Below are 25777 nucleotides of genomic sequence, written 5' to 3' on the forward strand. Positions count from 1 at the left end.
TTGAAGCCGAAATCTTTTCATGAAAATGGTCAACTTTTTGAAGCCGAAATCTTTTAAAGAAAATTTTCAACTTTTTGAAGCCGAAATCTTTTCATGAAAATTTTCAACTTTTTTGAAGCAGAAATCTTTTCATGAAAATGTTCCATTTTTTTGAAGCCGAAATACTTCATAAAAATTTTCAACTTTTTTGAAGCCGAAATCTTTTCATGAAAATGTTCCATTTTTTTGCAGCCGAAATACTTCATGAAAATTTTCAACTTTTTTGAAGCCGGAATCTTTTCATGAAAATCTTCGACTTTTTTGAAGTCGAAATAGTTCATGAAAGTTTTCAACCTTTTTGAAGCCAAAATCCTGTCATGAAAATTTTCAACTTTTTTGAAGCAGACATCTTTTCATGAAAATTTTCAACTTTTTGAAACCGAAATCTTTTCATGAAAATTTTCAACTTTTTTGAAGCCGAAATCTTTTCATGAAAATGGTCAACTTTTTTGAAGCCGAAATAGTTCATGAAAGTTTTCAACCTTTTTGATGCTGAAATCTTTTCATGAAAATTTTCAACTTTTTGAAACCGAAATCTTTTCATGAAAATGTTCAACTTTTTTGAAGCCGAAATCTTTTCATGAAAATGTTCAACTTTTTTGAAGCCGAGATCTTTTCATGAAAATTTTCAACTTTTTGAAACGAAATCTGTTCATGAAAATTTTCAACTTTTTTGAAGCCGAAATCTTTTCATGAAAATGGTCAACTTTTTGAAGCCGAAATCTTTTCATGAAAATTTTCAACTTTTTGAAGCCGAAATCTTTTCATGAAAATCTTAGACTTTTTTGAAGTCGAAATCTTTTCATGAAAATTTTCAACTTTTTGAAGCCGAAATCTTTTCATGAAAATTTTCAACTTTTTTGAAGCAGAAATCTTTTCATGAAAATCTTAGACTTTTTTGAAGTCGAAATCTTTTCATGAAAATGTTCCATTTTTTTGAAGCCGAAATACTTCATAAAAATTTTCAACTTTTTTGAAGCCGAAATCTTTTCATGAAAATGTTCCATTTTTTTGCAGCCGAAATACTTCATGAAAATTTTCAACTTTTTTGAAGCCGGAATCTTTTCATGAAAATCTTCGACTTTTTTGAAGTCGAAATAGTTCATGAAAGTTTTCAACCTTTTTGAAGCCAAAATCCTGTCATGAAAATTTTCAACTTTTTTGAAGCAGACATCTTTTCATGAAAATTTTCAACTTTTTGAAACCGAAATCTTTTCATGAAAATTTTCAACTTTTTTGAAGCCGAAATCTTTTCATGAAAATGGTCAACTTTTTTGAAGCCGAAATCTTTTCATGAAAATTTTCAACTTTTTGAAGCCGAAATCTTTTCATGAAAATTTTCATCTTTTTTGAAGCCGAAATCTTTTCATGAAAATCTTCGACTTTTTTGAAGTCGAAATAGTTCATGAAAGTTTTCAACCTTTTTGATGCTGAAATCTTTTCATGAAAATTTTCAACTTTTTGAAACCGAAATCTTTTCATGAAATTTTTCAACTTTTTTGAAACCGAAATCTTTTCATGAAAATGTTCAACTTTTTTGAAGCCGAAATCTTTTCATGAAAATGTTCAACTTTTTTGAAGCCGAGATCTTTTCATGAAAATGTTCAACTTTTTGAAACCGAAATCTGTTCAGAAAATTTTCAACTTTTTTGAAGCCGAAATCTTTTCATGAAAATGGTCAACTTTTTGAAGCCGAAATCTTTTCATGAAAATTTTCAACTTTTTGAAGCCGAAATCTTTTCATGAAAATCTTAGACTTTTTTGAAGTCGAAATCTTTTCATGAAAATTTTCAACTTTTTGAAGCCGAAATCTTTTCATGAAAATTTTAAACTTTTTTGAAGCAGAAATCTTTTCATGAAAATGTTCAACTATTTTGAAGCCGAAATCTTTTCATGAAAATGTTAGACTTTTTTGAAACCGAAATACTTCATGAAAATGTTCAACTTTTTTGAAGCCGAAATCTTTTCATGAAAATGTTCAACTTTTTGAAACCAAAATCTTTTCATGAAATTTTTCAACTTTTTTGAAGCCGAAATCTTTACATGAAAATGTTCAACTTTTTTGAAGCCTAGATCTTTTCATGAAAATTTTCAACTTTTTTGAAGCCGAAATCTTTTCATGAAAATGGTCAACTTTTTGAAGCCGAAATCTTTTCATGAAAATTTTCAACTTTTTGAAGCCGAAATCTTTTCATGACAATTTTCAACTTTTTTGAAGTCGAAATCTTTTCATGACAATTTTCAACTTTTTTGAAGCCGAAATCTTTTCATGAAAATGGTCAACTTTTTTGAAGCCGAAATCTTTTCATGAAAATGTTCAACTTTTTGAAGCCGAAATCTTTTCATGAAAATTTTCAACTTTTTTGAAGCAGAAATCTTTTCATGAAAATCTTAGACTTTTTTGAAGTCGAAATCTTTTCATGAAAATGTTCCATTTTTTTGAAGCCGAAATACTTCATGAAAATTTTCAACTTTTTTGAAGCCGGAATCTTTTCATGAAAATCTTCGACTTTTTTGAAGTCGAAATAGTTCATGAAAGTTTTCAACCTTTTTGAAGCCAAAATCTTTTCATGAAAATTTTCAACTTTTTTGAAGCCGAAATCTTTTCATGAAAATGGTCAACTTTTTTGAAGCCGAAATCTTTTCATGAAAATTTTCAACTTTTTGAAGCCGAAATCTTTTCATGAAAATTTTCATCTTTTTTGAAGCATAAATCTTTTCATGAAAATTTTAGACTTTTTTTAAGCCGAAATCTTTTCATGAAAATCTTCGACTTTTTTGAAGTCGAAATAGTTCATGAAAGTTTTCAACCTTTTTGATGCTGAAATCTTTTCATGAAAATTTTCAACTTTTTGAAACCGAAATCTTTTCATGAAAATGTTCAACTTTTTTGAAGCCGAGATCTTTTCATGAAAATTTTCAACTTTATGAAACCGAAATCTTTTCATGAAAATTTTCAACTTTTTTGATGCCGAAATCTTTTCATGAAAATGGTCAACTTTTTTGAAGTCGAAATCTTTTCATGAAAATTTTCAACTTTTTGAAGCCGAAATCTTTTCATGAAAATTTTCAACTTTTTGAAGCCGAAATCTTTTCATGAAAATTTTCAACTTTTTTGAAGCAGAAATCTTTTCATGAAAATCTTAGACTTTTTTGAAGTCGAAATCTTTTTCATGAAAATGTTCCATTTTTTTGAAGCCGAAATACTTCATGTAAATTTTCAACTTTTTTGAAGCAGAAATCTTTTCATGAAAATGTTCCATTTTTTTGAAGGCGAAATACTTCATAAAAATTTTCAACTTTTTTGAAGCCGAAATCTTTTCATGAAAATGTTCAACCTTTTTGAAGCCGAAATCTTTTCATGAAAATGTTCAACCTTTTTGAAGCCCAAATCTTTTCATGAAAATGTTCAACTTTTTGAAACCAAAATCTTTTCATGAAAATTTTCAACTTTTTTGAAGCCGAAATCTTTTCATGAAAATGTTCAACTTTTTTGAAGCAGAAATCTTTTCATGAAAATGTTCAACTTTTTGAAACCAAAATCTTTTCATTAAAATTTTCAACTTTTTTGAAGCCGAAATCTTTTCATGAAAATGTTCAACTTTTTTGAAGCCGAGATCTTTTCATGAAAATTTTCAACTTTTTGAAGCCGAAATACTTCATGAAAATTTTCAACTTTTTTGAAGTCGAAATCTTTTCATGTAAATTTTCAACTTTTTTGAAGCAGAAATCTTTTCAAGAAAATTTTCAAGTTTTTTGAAGCCGAAATCTTTTCATGAAAATTTTCAACTTTTTTGAAGCCAAAATCCTGTCATGAAAATTTTCAACTTTTTTGAAGCAGAAATCTTTTCATGAAAATCTTCGACTTTTTTGAAGCCGAAATACTTGATGAAAATATTCAACTTTTTTGAAGTCTAAATCTTTTAATGAAAATTTTCAACTTTTTTGAAGCCGAAATCTTTTCATGAAAATGTTCAACTTTTTTGAAGCCGAGATCTTTTCATGAAAATTTTCAACTTTTTGAAACCGAAATCTTTTCATGAAAATGTTCAACTTTTTTGAAGCCGAAATCTTTTGATGAAAATGTTCAACTTTTTGAAACCAAAATCTTTTCATGAAAATTTTCAACTTTTTTGAAGCCGAAATCTTTTCATGAAAATGTTGAACTTTTTTGAAGCCGAGATCTTTTCATGAAAATTTTCAACTTTTTGAAACCGAAATCTGTTCATGAAAATTTTCAACTTTTTTGAAGCCGAAATCTTTTCATGAAAATGTTCCATTTTTTTGAAGCCGAAATACTTCATGAAAATTTTCAACTTTTTTGAAGTCGAAATCTTTTCATGAAAATCTTCGACTTTTTTGAAGTCGAAATAGTTCATGAAAGTTTTCAACCTTTTTGAAGCCAAAATCCTGTCATGAAAATTTTCAACTTTTTGAAACCGAAATCTTTTCATGAAAATTTTCAACTTTTTTGAAGCCGAAATCTTTTCATGAAAATGGTCAACTTTTTTGAAGCCGAAATCTTTTCATGAAAATTTTCAACTTTTTGAAGCCGAGAACTTTTCATGAAAATGTTCAACTTTTTTGAAGCCGAGATCTTTTCATGAAAATTTTCAACTTTTTGAAACCGAAATCTTTTCATGAAAATGTTCCATTTTTTTGCAGCCGAAATACTTCATGAAAATGTTCAACTTTTTTGAAGCCGAAATCTTTTCATGAAAATGTTCAACTTTTTGAAAACAAAATCTTTTCATGAAAATGTTCAACTTTTTTGAAGCCGAAATCTTTTCATGAAAATGTTCAACTTTTTGAAACCAAAATCTTTTCATGAAAATTTTCAACTTTTTTGAAGCCGAAATCTTTTCATGAAAATGTTGAACTTTTTTGAAGCCGAGATCTTTTCATGAAAATTTTCAACTTTTTGAAGCCGAAATCTTTTCATGAAAATTTTCATCTTTTTTGAAGCATAAATCTTTTCATGAAAATTTTAGACTTTTTTGAAGCCGAAATACTTCATGAAAATTTTCAACTTTTTTGAAGCCGAAATCTTTTCATGAAAATCTTCGACTTTTTTGAAGTCGAAATAGTTCATGAAAGTTTTCAACTTTTTTGAAGCCGAAATCTTTTCATGAAAATTTTCAACTTTTTGAAGCCGAAATCTTTTCATGAAAATTTTCAACTTTTTGAAGCCGAAATCTTTTCATGAAAATTGTCAACTTTTTTGAAGCAGAAATCTTTTAGTGAAAATCTTAGACTTTTTTGAAGTCGAAAACTTTTCATGTAAATGTTCAACTTTTTTGAAGCAGAAATCATTTCATGAAAATTTTCAACTTTTTTGAAGCCGAAATCTTTTCATGAAAATTTTCATCTTTTTTGAAGCATAAATCTTTTCATGAAAATTTTAGACTTTTTTTAAGCCGAAATCTTTTCATGAAAATCTTCGACTTTTTTGAAGTCGAAATAGTTCATGAAAGTTTTCAACCTTTTTGATGCTGAAATCTTTTCATGAAAATTTTCAACTTTTTGAAACCGAAATCTTTTCATGAAAATGTTCAACTTTTTTGAAGCCGAGATCTTTTCATGAAAATTTTCAACTTTATGAAACCGAAATCTTTTCATGAAAATTTTCAAATTTTTTGATGCCGAAATCTTTTCATGAAAATGGTCAACTTTTTTGAAGTCGAAATCTTTTCATGAAAATTTTCAACTTTTTGAAGCCGAAATCTTTTCATGAAAATTTTCAACTTTTTGAAGCCGAAATCTTTTCATGAAAATTTTCAACTTTTTTGAAGCAGAAATCTTTTCATGAAAATCTTAGACTTTTTTGAAGTCGAAATCTTTTTCATGAAAATGTTCCATTTTTTTGAAGCCGAAATACTTCATGTAAATTTTCAACTTTTTTGAAGCCGAAATCTTTTCATGAAAATGTTCCATTTTTTTGAAGGCGAAATACTTCATAAAAATTTTCAACTTTTTTGAAGCCGAAATCTTTTCATGAAAATGTTCAACCTTTTTGAAGCCCAAATCTTTTCATGAAAATGTTCAACTTTTTGAAACCAAAATCTTTTCATGAAAATTTTCAACTTTTTTGAAGCCGAAATCTTTTCATGAAAATGTTCAACTTTTTTGAAGCAGAAATCTTTTCATGAAAATGTTCAACTTTTTGAAACCAAAATCTTTTCATTAAAATTTTCAACTTTTTTGAAGCCGAAATCTTTTCATGAAAATGTTCAACTTTTTTGAAGCCGAGATCTTTTCATGAAAATTTTCAACTTTTTGAAGCCGAAATACTTCATGAAAATTTTCAACTTTTTTGAAGTCGAAATCTTTTCATGTAAATTTTCAAGTTTTTTGAAGCCGAAATCTTTTCATGAAAATTTTCAACTTTTTTGAAGCCAAAATCCTGTCATGAAAATTTTCAACTTTTTTGAAGCAGAAATCTTTTCATGAAAATCTTCGACTTTTTTGAAGCCGAAATACTTGATGAAAATATTCAACTTTTTTGAAGTCTAAATCTTTTAATGAAAATTTTCAACTTTTTTGAAGCCGAAATCTTTTCATGAAAATGTTCAACTTTTTTGAAGCCGAGATCTTTTCATGAAAATTTTCAACTTTTTGAAACCGAAATCTTTTCATGAAAATGTTCCATTTTTTTGCAGCCGAAATACTTCATGAAAATGTTCAACTTTTTTGAAGCCGAAATCTTTTCATGAAAATGTTCAACTTTTTGAAACCAAAATCTTTTCATGAAAATTTTCAACTTTTTTGAAGCCGAAATCTTTTCATGAAAATGTTGAACTTTTTTGAAGCCGAGATCTTTTCATGAAAATTTTCAACTTTTTGAAACCAAAATCTGTTCATGAAAATTTTCAACTTTTTTGAAGCCGAAATCTTTTCATGAAAATGTTCCATTTTTTTGAAGCCGAAATACTTCATGAAAATTGTCAACTTTTTTGAAGCAGAAATCTTTTCATGAAAATCTTAGACTTTTTTGAAGTCGAAAACTTTTCATGTAAATGTTCAACTTTTTTGAAGCAGAAATCATTTCATGAAAATTTTCAACTTTTTTGAAGCAGAAATCTTTTCATGAAAATCTTAGACTTTTTTGAAGTCGAAATCTTTTCATGTAAATGTTCAACTTTTTTGAAGCATAAATCATTTCATGAAAATGTTCAACTTTTTTGAAGCCGAAATCTTTTCATGAAAATGTTCAAGTTTTTTGAAGCCGAAATCTTTTCATGAAAATGTTCAACTTTTTTGAAGCCGAAATCTTTTCATGAAAATTTTCAACTTTTTGAAGCCGAAATCTTTTCATGAAAATTTTCAACTTTTTTGAAGCAGAATTCTTTTCATGAAAATCTTAGACTTTTTTGAAGTCGAAAAACTTCATGAAAATTTTCAGATTTTTTGAAGCCGAAATCTTTTCATGAAAATCGTCGACTTTTTTGAAGCCGAAATACTTGATGAAAATGTTCAACTTTTTTGAAGCAGAAATCTTTTCATGAAAATTTTTACTTTTTTAAAAGCCAAAATCCTGTCATGAAAATTTTCAACTTTTTTGAAGCCGAAATCTTTTCATGAAAATGTTCATCTTTTTGGAGCCGAAATCTTTTCATGAAAATTTTCATCTTTTTTGAAGTCTAAATCTTTTCATGAAAATTTTCAAGTTTTTGAAGCCGAAATCTTTTCATGAAAATTTTGAACTTTTTGAAGCCGAAATCTTTTCATGCAAATTTTCATCTTTTTTGAAGCATAAATCTTTTCATCAAAATTTTAGACTTTTTTGAAGTCGAAAAAATTCATGGACATGTTCAACTTTTTTGAAGTCTAAATCTTTTCATGAAAATTTTCAACTTTTTTGATGCTGAAATAGTTCATGAACATTTTCAACTTTTTTGAAGTCTAAATCTTTTCATGAAAATTTTCAACTTTTTTGATGCCGAAATCTTTTCATGAAAATTTTCAACTTTTTGAAGCCGAAATCTTTTCATGAAAATTTTCAACTTTTTGAAGCCGAAATCTTTTCATGAAAATTTTCATCTTTTTGAAGCAGAAATCTTTTCATGAAAATGTTCAACTTTTTTGAAGTCGAAAAAATTCATGGACATGTTCAACTGTTTTGAAGTCTAAATCTTTTCATTAAAATTTTCAACTTTTTTGATGCCGAAATAGTTCATGAAAATTTTCAACTTTTTGAAACCAAAATCTTTTCATGAAAATTTTAAACTTTTTTGAAGCCGAAATCTTTTCATGAAAATGTTGAACTTTTTTGAAGCCGAGATCTTTTCATGAAAATTTTCAACTTTTTGAAACCGAAATCTGTTCATGAAAATTTTCAACTTTTTTGAAGCCGAAATCTTTTCATGAAAATGTTCCATTTTTTTGAAGCCGAAATACTTCATGAAAATTTTCAACTTTTTTGAAGTCGAAATCTTTTCATGAAAATCTTCGACTTTTTTGAAGTCGAAATAGTTCATGAAAGTTTTCAACCTTTTTGAAGCCAAAATCCTGTCATGAAAATTTTCAACTTTTTTGAAGCAGAAATCTTTTCATGAAAATGTTCAACTTTTTGAAACCGAAATCTTTTCATGAAAATTTTCAACTTTTTTGAAGCCGAAATCTTTTCATGAAAATGGTCAACTTTTTTGAAGCCGAAATCTTTTCATGAAAATTTTCAACTTTTTGAAGCCGAGAACTTTTCATGAAAATGTTCAACTTTTTTGAAGCCGAGATCTTTTCATGAAAATTTTCAACTTTTTGAAACCGAAATCTTTTCATGAAAATGTTCCATTTTTTTGCAGCCGAAATACTTCATGAAAATGTTCAACTTTTTTGAAGCCGAAATCTTTTCATGAAAATGTTCAACTTTTTGAAACCAAAATCTTTTCATGAAAATGTTCAACTTTTTTGAAGCCGAAATCTTTTCATGAAAATGTTCAACTTTTTGAAACCAAAATCTTTTCATGAAAATTTTCAACTTTTTTGAAGCCGAAATCTTTTCATGAAAATGTTGAACTTTTTTGAAGCCAAGATCTTTTCATGAAAATTTTCATCTTTTTTGAAGCATAAATCTTTTCATGAAAATTTTAGACTTTTTTGAAGCCGAAATACTTCATGAAAATTTTCAACTTTTTTGAAGCCGAAATCTTTTCATGAAAATCTTCGACTTTTTTGAAGTCGAAATAGTTCATGAAAGTTTTCAACTTTTTTGAAGCCGAAATCTTTTCATGAAAATTTTCAACTTTTTGAAGCCGAAATCTTTTCATGAAAATTTTCAACTTTTTGAAGCCGAAATCTTTTCATGAAAATTGTCAACTTTTTTGAAGCAGAAATCTTTTCATGAAAATCTTAGACTTTTTTGAAGTCGAAAACTTTTCATGTAAATGTTCAACTTTTTTGAAGCAGAAATCATTTCATGAAAATTTTCAACTTTTTTGAAGCAGAAATCTTTTCATGAAAATCTTAGACTTTTTTGAAGTCGAAATCTTTTCATGTAAATGTTCAACTTTTTTGAAGCATAAATCATTTCATGAAAATGTTCAACTTTTTTGAAGCCGAAATCTTTTCATGAAAATGTTCAAGTTTTTTGAAGCCGAAATCTTTTCATGAAAATGTTCAACTTTTTTGAAGCCGAAATCTTTTCATGAAAATTTTCAACTTTTTGAAGCCGAAATCTTTTCATGAAAATTTTCAACTTTTTTGAAGCAGAATTCTTTTCATGAAAATCTTAGACTTTTTTGAAGTCGAAAAACTTCATGAAAATTTTCAGATTTTTTGAAGCCGAAATCTTTTCATGAAAATCGTCGACTTTTTTGAAGCCGAAATACTTGATGAAAATGTTCAACTTTTTTGAAGCAGAAATCTTTTCATGAAAATCTTAGACTTTTTTGAAGTCGAAATCTTTTCATGTAAATGTTCAACTTTTTTGAAGCATAAATCATTTCATGAAAATGTTCAACTTTTTTGAAGCCGAAATCTTTTCATGAAAATGTTCAAGTTTTTTGAAGCCGAAATCTTTTCATGAAAATGTTCAACTTTTTTGAAGCCGAAATCTTTTCATGAAAATTTTCAACTTTTTGAAGCCGAAATCTTTTCATGAAAATTTTCAACTTTTTTGAAGCAGAATTCTTTTCATGAAAATCTTAGACTTTTTTGAAGTCGAAAAACTTCATGAAAATTTTCAGATTTTTTGAAGCCGAAATCTTTTCATGAAAATCGTCGACTTTTTTGAAGCCGAAATACTTGATGAAAATGTTCAACTTTTTTGAAGCAGAAATCTTTTCATGAAAATTTTTACTTTTTTAAAAGCCAAAATCCTGTCATGAAAATTTTCAACTTTTTTGAAGCCGAAATCTTTTCATGAAAATGTTCATCTTTTTGGAGCCGAAATCTTTTCATGAAAATTTTCATCTTTTTTGAAGTCTAAATCTTTTCATGAAAATTTTCAAGTTTTTGAAGCTGAAATCTTTTCATGAAAATTTTCAACTTTTTGAAGCCGAAATCTTTTCATGCAAATTTTCATCTTTTTTGAAGCATAAATCTTTTCATCAAAATTTTAGACTTTTTTGAAGTCGAAAAAATTCATGGACATGTTCAACTTTTTTGAAGTTTAAATCTTTTCATGAAAATTTTCAACTTTTTTGATGCTGAAATAGTTCATGAACATTTTCAACTTTTTTGAAGTCTAAATCTTTTCATGAAAATTTTCAACTTTTTTGATGCCGAAATCTTTTCATGAAAATTTTCAACTTTTTGAAGCCGAAATCTTTTCATGAAAATTTTCAACTTTTTGAAGCCGAAATCTTTTCATGAAAATTTTCATCTTTTTGAAGCAGAAATCTTTTCATGAAAATGTTCAACTTTTTTGAAGTCGAAAAAATTCATGGACATGTTCAACTGTTTTGAAGTCTAAATCTTTTCATTAAAATTTTCAACTTTTTTGATGCCGAAATAGTTCATGAAAATTTTCAACTTTTTTGAAGCCGAAATCTTTTCATGAAAATTTTAAACTTTTTTGAAGCCGAAATACTTCATGAAAATTCCTACCTTTTTTAAAGCCATAATCCTTCTCATGAAAATTTTCAACTTTTCTGAAGCTGAAATTATTTCATGAAAATTTTCAACTTTTTTGAAGCCGAAATCTTTTCATGAAAATCGTTGACTTTTTTGAAGCCCAAATCTTTTAATGTAAATTTTCAACTTTTTTGAAGCCGAAATACTTCATGAAAATTTTCAACTTTTTTGAAACCTAAATCTTTTCATGAAAATGTTCAACTTTTTTGAAGCCGAAATCTTTTCATGAAAATTTTCAACTTTTCTAAAGCAGAAATCTTTTCATGAAAATCATTGACTTTTTTGAAGCCGAAATACTTCATGAAAATTTTCATCTTTTTTGAAGCATAAATCTTTTCATGAAAATCTTAGACTTTTTTGAAGTCGAAAAAATTCATGAACATTTTCAACTTTTTTGAAGCCGAAATACTTCATGAAAATTCTAACCTTTTTTAAAGCCATAATCCTGTCATGAAAATTTTCAACTTTTCTGAAGCTGAAATTATTTCATGAAAATTTTCAACTTTTTTGAAATCTGAATCTTTTCATGAAAATTTTCAACTTTTTGAAGCCGAAATCTTTTCATGAAAATTTTCAACTTTTTGAAGCCGAAATCTTTTCATGAAAATTTTCAACTTTTTGAAGCCGAAATCTTTTCATGAAAATATTCAACTTTTTGAAGCCGAAATCTTTTCATGAAAATCGTTGACTTTTTTGAAGCCCAAATCTTTTAATGTAAATTTTCAACCTTTTTGTAGCCGAAATACTTCATGAAAATGTTCGACTTTTCTGAAGCAGAAATCTTTTCATGAAAATCTTTGACTTTTTTGAAGCCGAAATACTTCATGAAAATTTTCAACTTTTTTGAAGCCGAAATCTTTTCATGCAAATTTTCAACTTTTTTGATGCCGAAATAGTTCATGAAAATTTTCAACTTTTTTGAAGCCGAAATCTTTTCATGAAAATTTTCAACTTTTTGAAGCCGAAATCTTTTCATGAAAATTTTCAACTTTTTTGAAGCCGAAATACTTCATGAAAATTTTTGACTTTTTTGAAAGCCGAAATCTTTTAATGTAAATTTTCAACTTTTTTGATGCCGAAATAGTTCATGAAAATTTTCAACTTTTTTGAAGCAGAAATCTTTTCATGAAAATTGTCAACTATTTTGAAGCAGAAATCTTTTAATGAAAATTTTTAACTTTTTTGAAGTTGAAAAAATACATGAAAATTTTCAACTTTTTGAAGCAGAAATCTTTTCATGAAAATTTTCAACTTTTTTGAAGCCGAAATACTTCATGAAAATTTTTGACTTTTTTGAAGCCGAAATCTTTTAATGTAAATTTTCAACTTTTTTGATGCCGAAATAGTTCATGAAAATTTTCAACTTTTTTGAAGCAGAAATCTTTTCATGAAAATTGTCAACTTTTTTGAAGCAGAAATCTTTTGATGAAAATTTTTAACTTTTTTGAAGTTGAAAAAATACATGAACATTTTCAACTTTTTTGAAGCAGAAATCTTTTCATGAAAATTGTCAACTTTTTTGAAGCAGAAATCTTTTGATGAAAATTTTTAACTTTTTTGAAGTTGAAAAAATACATGAACATTTTCAACTTTTTTGAAGTCTAAATCTTTTCATGAAAATTTTCAACTTTTTTGAAGCCGAAATACTTCATGAAAATTTTTGACTTTTTTGAAGCCGAAATCTTTTAATGTAAATTTTCAATTTTTTGATGCCGAAATAGTTCATGAAAATTTTCAACATTTTTGAAGCCGAAATCTATTCATGAAAATGTTCGACTTTTTTGAAGTCGAAAAAATTCATGAACATTTTCAACTTTTTTGAAGTGTAAATCTTTTCATGAAAATTTTCAACTTTTTTGAAGCCGAAATCTTTTCATGAAAATTTTCAAGTTTTTGAAGCAGAAATCTTTTCATGAAAATCTTAGACTTTTTTGAAGTCGAAAAAATTCATGAACATTTTCAACTTTTTTGAAGTGTAAATCTTTTCATGAAAATTTTCAACTTTTTTGAAGCCGAAATCTTTTCATGAAAATTTTGAAGTTTTTGAAGCAGAAATCTTTTCATGAAAATCTTAGACTTTTTTGAAGTCGAAAAAATTCATGAACATTTTCAACTTTTTTGAAGTGTAAATCTTTTCATGGAAATTTTCAACTTTTTTGAAGCCGAAATCTTTTCATGAAAATGTTACATTTTTTTGTAGCCGAAATACTTCATGAAAATTTTCATCTTTTTTGAAGCCGAAATCTTTTCATGAAAATTTTCAAGTTTTTGAAGCAGAAATCTTTTCATGAAAATCTTAGACTTTTTTGAAGTCGAAAAAATTCATGAACATTTTCAACTTTTTTGAAGTGTAAATCTTTTCATGAAAATTTTCAACTTTTTTGAAGCCGAAATCTTTTCATGAAAATTTTCAAGTTTTTGAAGCAGAAATCTTTTCATGAAAATCTTAGACTTTTTTGAAGTCGAAAAAATTCATGAACATTTTCAACTTTTTTGAAGTGTAAATCTTTTCATGAAAATTTTCAACTTTTTTGAAGCCGAAATCTTTTCATGAAAATTTTCAAGTTTTTGAAGCAGAAATCTTTTCATGAAAATCTTAGACTTTTTTGAAGTCGAAAAAATTCATGAACATTTTCAACTTTTTTGAAGTGTAAATCTTTTCATGAAAATTTTCAACTTTTTTGAAGCCGAAATCTTTTCATGAAAATTTTCAAGTTTTTGAAGCAGAAATCTTTTCATGAAAATCTTAGACTTTTTTGAAGTCGAAAAAATTCATGAACATTTTCAACTTTTTTGAAGTGTAAATCTTTTCATGAAAATTTTCAACTTTTTTGAAGCCGAAATCTTTTCATGAAAATTTTCAAGTTTTTGAAGCAGAAATCTTTTCATGAAAATCTTAGACTTTTTTGAAGTCGAAAAAATTCATGAACATTTTCAACTTTTTTGAAGTGTAAATCTTTACATGAAAATTTTCAACTTTTTTGAAGCCGAAATCTTTTCATGAAAATTTTCAAGTTTTTGAAGCAGAAATCTTTTCATGAAAATCTTAGACTTTTTTGAAGTCGAAAAAATTCATGAACATTTTCAACTTTTTTGAAGTGTAAATCTTTTCATGAAAATTTTCAACTTTTTTGAAGCCGAAATCTTTTCATGAAAATTTTCAAGTTTTTGAAGCAGAAATCTTTTCATGAAAATCTTAGACTTTTTTGAAGTCGAAAAAATTCATGAACATTTTCAACTTTTTTGAAGTGTAAATCTTTTCATGAAAATTTTCAACTTTTTTGAAGCCGAAATCTTTTCATGAAAATTTTCAAGTTTTTGAAGCAGAAATCTTTTCATGAAAATCTTAGACTTTTTTGAAGTCGAAAAAATTCATGAACATTTTCAACTTTTTTGAAGTGTAAATCTTTTCATGAAAATTTTCAACTTTTTTGAAGCCGAAATCTTTTCATGAAAATTTTCAAGTTTTTGAAGCAGAAATCTTTTCATGAAAATCTTAGACTTTTTTGAAGTCGAAAAAATTCATGAACATTTTCAACTTTTTTGAAGTGTAAATCTTTTCATGAAAATTTTCAACTTTTTTGAAGCCGAAATCTTTTCATGAAAATTTTAGACTTTTTTGAAGTCGAAAAAATTCATGAACATTTTCAACTTTTTTGAAGTGTAAATCTTTTCATGAAAATTTTCAACTTTTTTGAAGCCGAAATCTTTTCATGAAAATTTTCAAGTTTTTGAAGCAGAAATCTTTTCATGAAAATCTTTGACTTTTTTGAAGCCGAAATACTTCATGAAAATTTTCAACTTTTTTGAAGCCGAAATCTTTTCATGCAAATTTTCAACTTTTTTGATGCCGAAATAGTTCATGAAAATTTTCAACTTTTTTGAAGCCGAAATCTTTTCATGAAAATTTTCAACTTTTTGAAGCCGAAATCTTTTCATGAAAATTTTCAACTTTTTTGAAGCCGAAATACTTCATGAAAATTTTTGACTTTTTTGAAAGCCGAAATCTTTTAATGTAAATTTTCAACTTTTTTGATGCCGAAATAGTTCATGAAAATTTTCAACTTTTTTGAAGCAGAAATCTTTTCATGAAAATTGTCAACTATTTTGAAGCAGAAATCTTTTAATGAAAATTTTTAACTTTTTTGAAGTTGAAAAAATACATGAAAATTTTCAACTTTTTGAAGCAGAAATCTTTTCATGAAAATTTTCAACTTTTTTGAAGCCGAAATACTTCATGAAAATTTTTGACTTTTTTGAAGCCGAAATCTTTTAATGTAAATTTTCAACTTTTTTGATGCCGAAATAGTTCATGAAAATTTTCAACTTTTTTGAAGCAGAAATCTTTTCATGAAAATTGTCAACTTTTTTGAAGCAGAAATCTTTTGATGAAAATTTTTAACTTTTTTGAAGTTGAAAAAATACATGAACATTTTCAACTTTTTTGAAGCAGAAATCTTTTCATGAAAATTGTCAACTTTTTTGAAGCAGAAATCTTTTGATGAAAATTTTTAACTTTTTTGAAGTTGAAAAAATACATGAACATTTTCAACTTTTTTGAAGTCTAAATCTTTTCATGAAAATTTTCAACTTTTTTGAAGCCGAAATACTTCATGAAAATTTTTGACTTTTTTGAAGCCGAAATCTTTTAATGTAAATTTTCAATTTTTTGATGCCGAAATAGTTCATGAAAATTTTCAACATTTTTGAAGCCGAAATCTATTCATGAAAATGTTCGACTTTTTTGAAGTCGAAAAAATTCATGAACATTTTCAACTTTTTTGAAGTGTAAATCTTTTCATGAAAATTTTCAACTTTTTTGAAGCCGAAATCTTTTCATGAAAATTTTCAAGTTTTTGAAGCAGAAATCTTTTCATGAAAATCTTAGACTTTTTTGAAGTCGAAAAAATTCATGAACATTTTCAACTTTTTTGAAGTGTAAATCTTTTCATGAAAATTTTCAACTTTTTTGAAGCCGAAATCTTTTCATGAAAATTTTGAAGTTTTTGAAGCAGAAATCTTTTCATGAAAATCTTAGACTTTTTTGAAGTCGAAAAAATTCATGAACATTTTCAACTTTTTTGAAGTGTAAATCTTTTCATGGAAATTTTCAACTTTTTTGAAGCCGAAATCTTTTCATGAAAATGTTACATTTTTTTGTAGCCGAAATACTTCATGAAAATTTTCATCTTTTTTGAAGCCGAAATCTTTTCATGAAAATTTTCAAGTTTTTGAAGCAGAAATCTTTTCATGAAAATCTTAGACTTTTTTGAAGTCGAAAAAATTCATGAACATTTTCAACTTTTTTGAAGTGTAAATCTTTTCATGAAAATTTTCAACTTTTTTGAAGCCGAAATCTTTTCATGAAAATTTTCAAGTTTTTGAAGCAGAAATCTTTTCATGAAAATCTTAGACTTTTTTGAAGTCGAAAAAATTCATGAACATTTTCAACTTTTTTGAAGTGTAAATCTTTTCATGAAAATTTTCAACTTTTTTGAAGCCGAAATCTTTTCATGAAAATTTTCAAGTTTTGAAGCAGAAATCTTTTCATGAAAATCTTAGACTTTTTTGAAGTCGAAAAAATTCATGAACATTTTCAACTTTTTTGAAGTGTAAATCTTTTCATGAAAATTTTCAACTTTTTTGAAGCCGAAATCTTTTCATGAAAATTTTCAAGTTAAATCTTTTCATGAAAATCTTAGACTTTTTTGAAGTCGAAAAAATTCATGAACATTTTCAACTTTTTTGAAGTGTAAATCTTTTCATGAAAATTTTCAACTTTTTTGAAGCCGAAATCTTTTCATGAAAATTTCAAGTTTTTGAAGCAGAAATCTTTTCATGAAAATCTTAGACTTTTTTGAAGTCGAAAAAATTCATGAACATTTTCAACTTTTTTGAAGTGTAAATCTTTACATGAAAATTTTCAACTTTTTTGAAGCCGAAATCTTTTCATGAAAATTTTCAAGTTTTTGAAGCAGAAATCTTTTCATGAAAATCTTAGACTTTTTTGAAGTCGAAAAAATTCATGAACATTTTCAACTTTTTTGAAGTGTAAATCTTTTCATGAAAATTTTCAACTTTTTTGAAGCCGAAATCTTTTCATGAAAATTTTCAAGTTTTTGAAGCAGAAATCTTTTCATGAAAATCTTTGACTTTTTTGAAGCCGAAATACTTCATGAAAATTTTCAACTTTTTTGAAGCCGAAATCTTTTCATGCAAATTTTCAACTTTTTTGATGCCGAAATAGTTCATGAAAATTTTCAACTTTTTTGAAGCCGAAATCTTTTCATGAAAATCTTAGACTTTTTTGAAGTCGAAAAAATTCATGAACATTTTCAACTTTTTTGAAGTGTAAATCTTTTCATGAAAATTTTCAACTTTTTTGAAGCCGAAATCTTTTCATGAAAATTTTCAAGTTTTTGAAGCAGAAATCTTTTCATGAAAATCTTTGACTTTTTTGAAGCCGAAATACTTCATGAAAATTTTCAACTTTTTTGAAGCCGAAATCTTTTCATGCAAATTTTCAACTTTTTTGATGCCGAAATAGTTCATGAAAATTTTCAACTTTTTTGAAGCCGAAATCTTTTCATGAAAATTTTCAACTTTTTGAAGCCGAAATCTTTTCATGAAAATTTTCAACTTTTTTGAAGCCGAAATACTTCATGAAAATTTTTGACTTTTTTGAAAGCCGAAATCTTTTAATGTAAATTTTCAACTTTTTTGATGCCGAAATAGTTCATGAAAATTTTCAACTTTTTTGAAGCAGAAATCTTTTCATGAAAATTGTCAACTATTTTGAAGCAGAAATCTTTTAATGAAAATTTTTAACTTTTTTGAAGTTGAAAAAATACATGAAAATTTTCAACTTTTTGAAGCAGAAATCTTTTCATGAAAATTTTCAACTTTTTTGAAGCCGAAATACTTCATGAAAATTTTTGACTTTTTTGAAGCCGAAATCTTTTAATGTAAATTTTCAACTTTTTTGATGCCGAAATAGTTCATGAAAATTTTCAACTTTTTTGAAGCAGAAATCTTTTCATGAAAATTGTCAACTTTTTTGAAGCAGAAATCTTTTGATGAAAATTTTTAACTTTTTTGAAGTTGAAAAAATACATGAACATTTTCAACTTTTTTGAAGCAGAAATCTTTTCATGAAAATTGTCAACTTTTTTGAAGCAGAAATCTTTTGATGAAAATTTTTAACTTTTTTTGAAGTTGAAAAAATACATGAACATTTTCAACTTTTTTGAAGTCTAAATCTTTTCATGAAAATTTTCAACTTTTTTGAAGCCGAAATACTTCATGAAAATTTTTGACTTTTTTGAAGCCGAAATCTTTTAATGTAAATTTTCAATTTTTTGATGCCGAAATAGTTCATGAAAATTTTCAACATTTTTGAAGCCGAAATCTATTCATGAAAATGTTCGACTTTTTTGAAGTCGAAAAAATTCATGAACATTTTCAACTTTTTTGAAGTGTAAATCTTTTCATGAAAATTTTCAACTTTTTTGAAGCCGAAATCTTTTCATGAAAATTTTCAAGTTTTTGAAGCAGAAATCTTTTCATGAAAATCTTAGACTTTTTTGAAGTCGAAAAAATTCATGAACATTTTCAACTTTTTGAAGTGTAAATCTTTTCATGAAAATTTTCAACTTTTTTGAAGCCGAAATCTTTTCATGAAAATTTTGAAGTTTTTGAAGCAGAAATCTTTTCATGAAAATCTTAGACTTTTTTGAAGTCGAAAAAATTCATGAACATTTTCAACTTTTTTGAAGTGTAAATCTTTTCATGGAAATTTTCAACTTTTTTGAAGCCGAAATCTTTTCATGAAAATGTTACATTTTTTTGTAGCCGAAATACTTCATGAAAATTTTCATCTTTTTTGAAGCCGAAATCTTTTCATGAAAATTTTCAAGTTTTTGAAGCAGAAATCTTTTCATGAAAATCTTAGACTTTTTTGAAGTCGAAAAAATTCATGAACATTTTCAACTTTTTTGAAGTGTAAATCTTTTCATGAAAATTTTCAACTTTTTTGAAGCCGAAATCTTTTCATGAAAATTTTCAAGTTTTTGAAGCAGAAATCTTTTCATGAAAATCTTAGACTTTTTTGAAGTCGAAAAAATTCATGAACATTTTCAACTTTTTTGAAGTGTAAATCTTTTCATGAAAATTTTCAACTTTTTTGAAGCCGAAATCTTTTCATGAAAATTTTCAAGTTTTTGAAGCAGAAATCTTTTCATGAAAATCTTAGACTTTTTTGAAGTCGAAAAAATTCATGAACATTTTCAACTTTTTTGAAGTGTAAATCTTTTCATGAAAATTTTCAACTTTTTTGAAGCCGAAATCTTTTCATGAAAATTTTCAAGTTTTTGAAGCAGAAATCTTTTCATGAAAATCTTAGACTTTTTTGAAGTCGAAAAAATTCATGAACATTTTCAACTTTTTTGAAGTGTAAATCTTTTCATGAAAATTTTCAACTTTTTTGAAGCCGAAATCTTTTCATGAAAATTTTCAAGTTTTTGAAGCAGAAATCTTTTCATGAAAATCTTAGACTTTTTTGAAGTCGAAAAAATTCATGAACATTTTCAACTTTTTTGAAGTGTAAATCTTTACATGAAAATTTTCAACTTTTTTGAAGCCGAAATCTTTTCATGAAAATTTTCAAGTTTTTGAAGCAGAAATCTTTTCATGAAAATCTTAGACTTTTTTGAAGTCGAAAAAATTCATGAACATTTTCAACTTTTTTGAAGTGTAAATCTTTTCATGAAAATTTTCAACTTTTTTGAAGCCGAAATCTTTTCATGAAAATTTTCAAGTTTTTGAAGCAGAAATCTTTTCATGAAAATCTTAGACTTTTTTGAAGTCGAAAAAATTCATGAACATTTTCAACTTTTTTGAAGTGTAAATCTTTTCATGAAAATTTTCAACTTTTTTGAAGCCGAAATCTTTTCATGAAAATTTTCAAGTTTTTGAAGCAGAAATCTTTTCATGAAAATCTTAGACTTTTTTGAAGTCGAAAAAATTCATGAACATTTTCAACTTTTTTGAAGTGTAAATCTTTTCATGAAAATTTTCAACTTTTTTGAAGCCGAAATCTTTTCATGAAAATTTTCAAGTTTTTGAAGCAGAAATCTTTTCATGAAAATCTTTGACTTTTTTGAAGCCGAAATACTTCATGAAAATTTTCAACTTTTTTGAAGCCGAAATCTTTTCATGCAAATTTTCAACTTTTTTGATGCCGAAATAGTTCATGAAAATTTTCAACTTTTTTGAAGCCGAAATCTTTTCATGAAAATTTTCAACTTTTTGAAGCCGAAATCTTTTCATGAAAATTTTCAACTTTTTTGAAGCCGAATACTTCATGAAAATTTTTGACTTTTTTGAAAGCCGAAATCTTTTAATGTAAATTTTCAACTTTTTTGATGCCGAAATAGTTCATGAAAATTTTCAACTTTTTTGAAGCAGAAATCTTTTTCATGAAAATTGTCAACTATTTTGAAGCAGAAATCTTTTAATGAAAATTTTTAACTTTTTTGAAGTTGAAAAAATACATGAAAATTTTCAACTTTTTGAAGCAGAAATCTTTTCATGAAAATTTTCAACTTTTTTGAAGCCGAAATACTTCATGAAAATTTTGACTTTTTTGAAGCCGAAATCTTTTAATGTAAATTTTCAACTTTTTTGATGCCGAAATAGTTCATGAAAATTTTCAACTTTTTTGAAGCCGAAATCTTTTCATGAAAATTTTCAAGTTTTTGAAGCAGAAATCTTTTCATGAAAATCTTAGACTTTTTTGAAGTCGAAAAAATTCATGAACATTTTCAACTTTTTTGAAGTGTAAATCTTTTCATGAAAATTTTCAACTTTTTTGAAGCCGAAATCTTTTCATGAAAATTTTCAAGTTTTTGAAGCAGAAATCTTTTCATGAAAATCTTAGACTCTTTTGAAGTCGAAAAAATTCATGAACATTTTCAACTTTTTTGAAGTGTAAATCTTTTCATGAAAATTTTCAACTTTTTTGAAGCCGAAATCTTTTCATGAAAATTTTTACCTTTTTTAAAGCCAAAATGCTGTCATGAAAAATTTATACTTTTTTGAAGCAGAAATCTATTCATGAAAATTTTCGACTTTATTCAAACTGATATTCTACATTTTCTAACTCAAAGTCTCGTTTCAAAGTAAAAATACTGTTAGAAGGAGTGATTCAGACAAAATTAGATGAAACAGCTGTACTGGTAACAAATGAGCGCAGTTACATGAAATGACATCAAAATCATCATTCCCTGAGCCAGACAACGCTATTAACAACTTTAGTGATCAAATTGAGCGTATCTTGCGAAGCTGAGCTCGAAAGTGACATGAAACATGTTTTTGAGACACAAAGTGACACTTACAGTGAATACCTGTCCTGACTACATTTTCTAACTGAAAGCGTCGTTTCAAAGTAAAAATACTGTTAGAAGGAGTGATTCAGACAAAATTAGATGAAACAGCTGTACTGGTAACAAATGAGCGCAGTTACATGAACTGACATCAAAATCAACATTCCCTGAGCCAGACAACGCTATTAACAGCTTTAGTGATCAAATTGAGCGTATCTTGCGAAGCTGAGCTCGAAAGTGACATGAAACATGTTTTTCAGACAAAAAGTGACACTTACTGTTCAGACTGCATTTTCTAACTCAAAGTGTCGTTTCAAAGTAAAAATACTGTTAGAAGGAGTTTTTCAGGCAAAATTAGATGAAACAGCTGTAGTGGTAAAAAATGAGCGCAGTTACATGAAATGACATCAAAATCAACATTCCCTGAGCCAGACAACGCTATTAACAGCTTTAGTGATCAAATTGAGCGTATCTTGCGAAGCTGAGCTCGAAAGTGACATGAAACATGTTTTTGAGACATAAAGTGACACTTACTGTTCAAAACATGTTTCATGTCACTTTCGAGCACAACTTCGCAAGATACGCTCAATTTGATCACTAAAGCTGTTAATATCGTTGTTTGTTACCAGTGCTGCTGTTTCATCTAATTTTGTCTGAATCACTCCTTCTAACAGTATTTTTACTTTGAAACGACACTTTGAGTTAGAAAATGTAGTCAGAACAGGTATTCACTGTAAGTGTCACTTTATGTCTCAAAAACATGTTTCATGTCACTTTCGAGCTCAGCTTCGCAAGAAACGCTCAATTTGATCACTAAAGCTGTTAATAGCGTTGTCTGGCTCAGGGAATGTTGATTTTGATGTCATTTCATGTAACTGCGCTCATTTGTTACCAGTGCTGCTGTTTCATCTAATTTTGTCTGAATCACTCCTTCTAACAGTATTTTTACTTTGAAACGACACTTTGAGTTAGAAAATGTAGTCAGGACAGGTATTCACTGTAAGTGTCACTTTATGTCTGAAAAACATGTTTCATGTCACTTTCGAGCTCAGCTTCGCAAGATACGCTCAATTTGATCACTAAAGCTGTTAATAGCGTTGTCTGGCTCAGGGAATGTTGATTTTGATGTCATTTCATGTAACTGCGCTCATTTGTTACCAGTACAGCTGTTTCATCTAATATTGTCTGAATCACTCCTTCTAACAGTATTTTTACTTTGAAACGGCACTTTGAGTTAGAAAATGTAGTCTGAACAGTAAGTGTCACTTTATGTCTGAAAAACATGTTTCATGTCACTTTCGAGCTCAGCTTCGCAAGATACGCTCAATTTGATCACTAAAGCTGTTAATATCGTTGTTTGTTACCAGTACAGCTGTTTCATCTAATTTTGTCTGAATCACGCCTTCTAACAGTATTTTTACTTTGAAACGACACTTTGAGTGAGAAAATGTAGTCTGAAAAGTAAGTGTCACTTTATGTCCCAAAAACATGTTTCATGTCACTTTCGAGCTCAGGTTCGCAAGATACGCTCAATTTGATCACTAAAGCTGTTAATAGCGTTTTCTGGCTCAGGGAATGTTGATTTTGATGTCATTTCATGTAACTGCGCTCATTTCTTACCAGTACAGCTGTTTCATCTAATTTTGTCTGAATCACTCCTTCTAACAGTATTTTTACTTTGAAACGACACTTTGAGTTAGAAAATGTAGAATATCAGTTTGAATAAAGTTGAATATTTACATATAAAGATTTCAGCTTTAAAAAAGTTGAAAACTTTCATGAAGTATTTCGACTTCAAAAAAGTTGAAAATTTTCATGAAAAGATTTCATTTTCAAAAAAGTTCAAAATTTACATGAAAAGATTTCTGTTTCAAAAAAGTTGAAAATTTCAAGCTTTTTAAAAAGTTGAAAATTTTCATGAAGTATTTTTGCTTCAAAAAGTTGAAAACTTTCATGAAAAGATTTCGGCTTCAAAAAAGTTGAAAATTTTCATGAAAAGATTTCTGCTTCAAAATTTTCATGAAAAGATTCATGAAAAGATTTCGGATTTAAAAAAGTTGAAAATTTTAATGAAAACATTTCGGCTTCAAAAAAGTTGAAAATTTTCATGAAGTATTTCGGTTTCAAAAAAGTTGAAAATTTACATGAAAAGATTTCTGCTTAAAAAAATTGAAAATTTTCATGAAAAGATTTCTGCTTGAAAATTTTCATAAAAGTATTTCTGCATTAAAAAAGTCAAAGATTTTCATGAAAAGATTTCGGATTTAAAAAAGTTGAAAATTTTCATAAAAAGATTTCTGCTTCAAAAAAGTTGAAAATTTTCATGAAAAGATTTAGGCTTCAAAAAAGTCGAAGATTTTCATGAAAAGATTTCTGCATGAAAATTTTCATGAAAAGATTTCTGCTTCAAAAAAGTTGAAAATTTCCATGAAAAGATTTCGGCTACAAAAAAGTTGAAAATTTTCATAAAAAGATTTCTGCTTCAAAAAAGTCGAAGATTTTCATGAAAAGATTTCGGCTTCAAAAAAGTCAAAAATTTTCATGAAGTATTTTGGTTTCAAAAAAGTTGAAAATTTACATGAAAAGATTTCAGCTTCAAAAAAGTTGAAAATTTTCATGAAAAGATTTCTGCTTGAAAATTTTCATGAAAAGATTTCTGCTTCAACAAAGTTAAAAATTTTCATGAAAAGATTTCTGCTTCAACAAAGTTAAAAATTTTCATGAAAAGATTTCTGCTTCAACAAAGTTAAAAATTTTCATGAAAAGATTTCGGCTTCAAAAAAGTTGAACATTTTCATAAAGTATTTCTGCTTCAAAAAAGTTGAAGATTTTCATGAAAAGATTTCGGCTTCAACAAAGTTGAAAATTTTCATGACAGGATTTTGGCTTTAAAAAAGGTAAAAAATTTCATGAAGTATTTCAGCTTCAAAAAATTTGAAAATTTTGATGAACAGATTTCTGCTTCAAAAAAGTTCAAAATTTTCATGAAAAGATTTTTGCTTCAAAAAAGTTGAAAATTTTCATGAAGTATTTCGGTTTCAAAAAAGTTAAAAATTTACATGAAAAGATTTCGGCTTCAAAAAAGTTGAAAATTTTGATGAAAAGGTTTCATTTTCAAAAAAGTTGATAATTTTTATGAAAAGATTTCTGCTTCAAAAAAGTTGAAAATTTTCATGACAAGATTTTGGCTTCAAAAAAGTTGAAAATTTCCATGAAAAGATTTCAGCTTCAACAAAATTGAAATTTTTCATTACAGGATTTTGGCTTTAAAAAAGTTGAAAATTTTCATGAAAAGATTTCTGCTTCAAAAAAGTTGAAAATTTTCATAAAAAGATTTCTGCTTCAAAAAAGTCGAAGATTTTCATGAAAAGATTTCGGCTTCAAAAAAGTCAAAAATTTTCATGAAGTATTTTGGTTTCAAAAAAGTTGAAAATTTACATGAAAAGATTTCGGCTTCAAAAAAGTTGAAAATTTTCATGAAAAGATTTCTGCTTTAAAATTTTCATGAAAAGATTTCTGCTTCAACAAAGTTGAAAATTTTCATGAAAAGATTTCTGCTTCAACAAAATTGAAATTTTTCATTACAGGATTTTGGCTTTAAAAAAGTTGAAAATTTTCATGAAAAGATTTCTGCTTCAACAAAATTGAAATTTTTCATTACAGGATTTTGGCTTTAAAAAAGTTGAAAATTTTCATGAAAAGATTTCTGCTTCAAAAAAGTTGAAAATTTTCATAAAAAGATTTCTGCTTCAAAAAAGTCGAAGATTTTCATGAAAAGATTTCGGCTTCAAAAAAGTCAAAAATTTTCATGAAGTATTTTGGTTTCAAAAAAGTTGAAAATTTACATGAAAAGATTTCAGCTTCAAAAAAGTTGAAAATTTTCATGAAAAGATTTCTGCTTTAAAATTTTCATGAAAAGATTTCTGCTTCAAAAAAGTTGAAAATTTTCATAAAAAGATTTCTGCTTCAAAAAAGTCGAAGATTTTCATGAAAAGATTTCGGCTTCAAAAAAGTCAAAAATTTTCATGAAGTATTTTGGTTTCAAAAAAGTTGAAAATTTACATGAAAAGATTTCAGCTTCAAAAAAGTTGAAAATTTTCATGAAAAGATTTCTGCTTTAAAATTTTCATGAAAAGATTTCTGCTTCAACAAAGTTGAAAATTTTCATGAAAAGATTACTGCTTCAACAAAGTTAAAAATTTTCATGAAAAGATTTAGCCTTCAAAAAAGTTGAAAATTTTCATGAAAAGATTTCGGCTTCAAAAAAGTTGAACATTTTCATG

The sequence above is a fragment of the Labrus bergylta genome, chromosome 12, assembly GCF_963930695.1.
Source record: "Labrus bergylta chromosome 12, fLabBer1.1, whole genome shotgun sequence".
Lineage (NCBI taxonomy): Eukaryota > Metazoa > Chordata > Actinopteri > Labriformes > Labridae > Labrus > Labrus bergylta.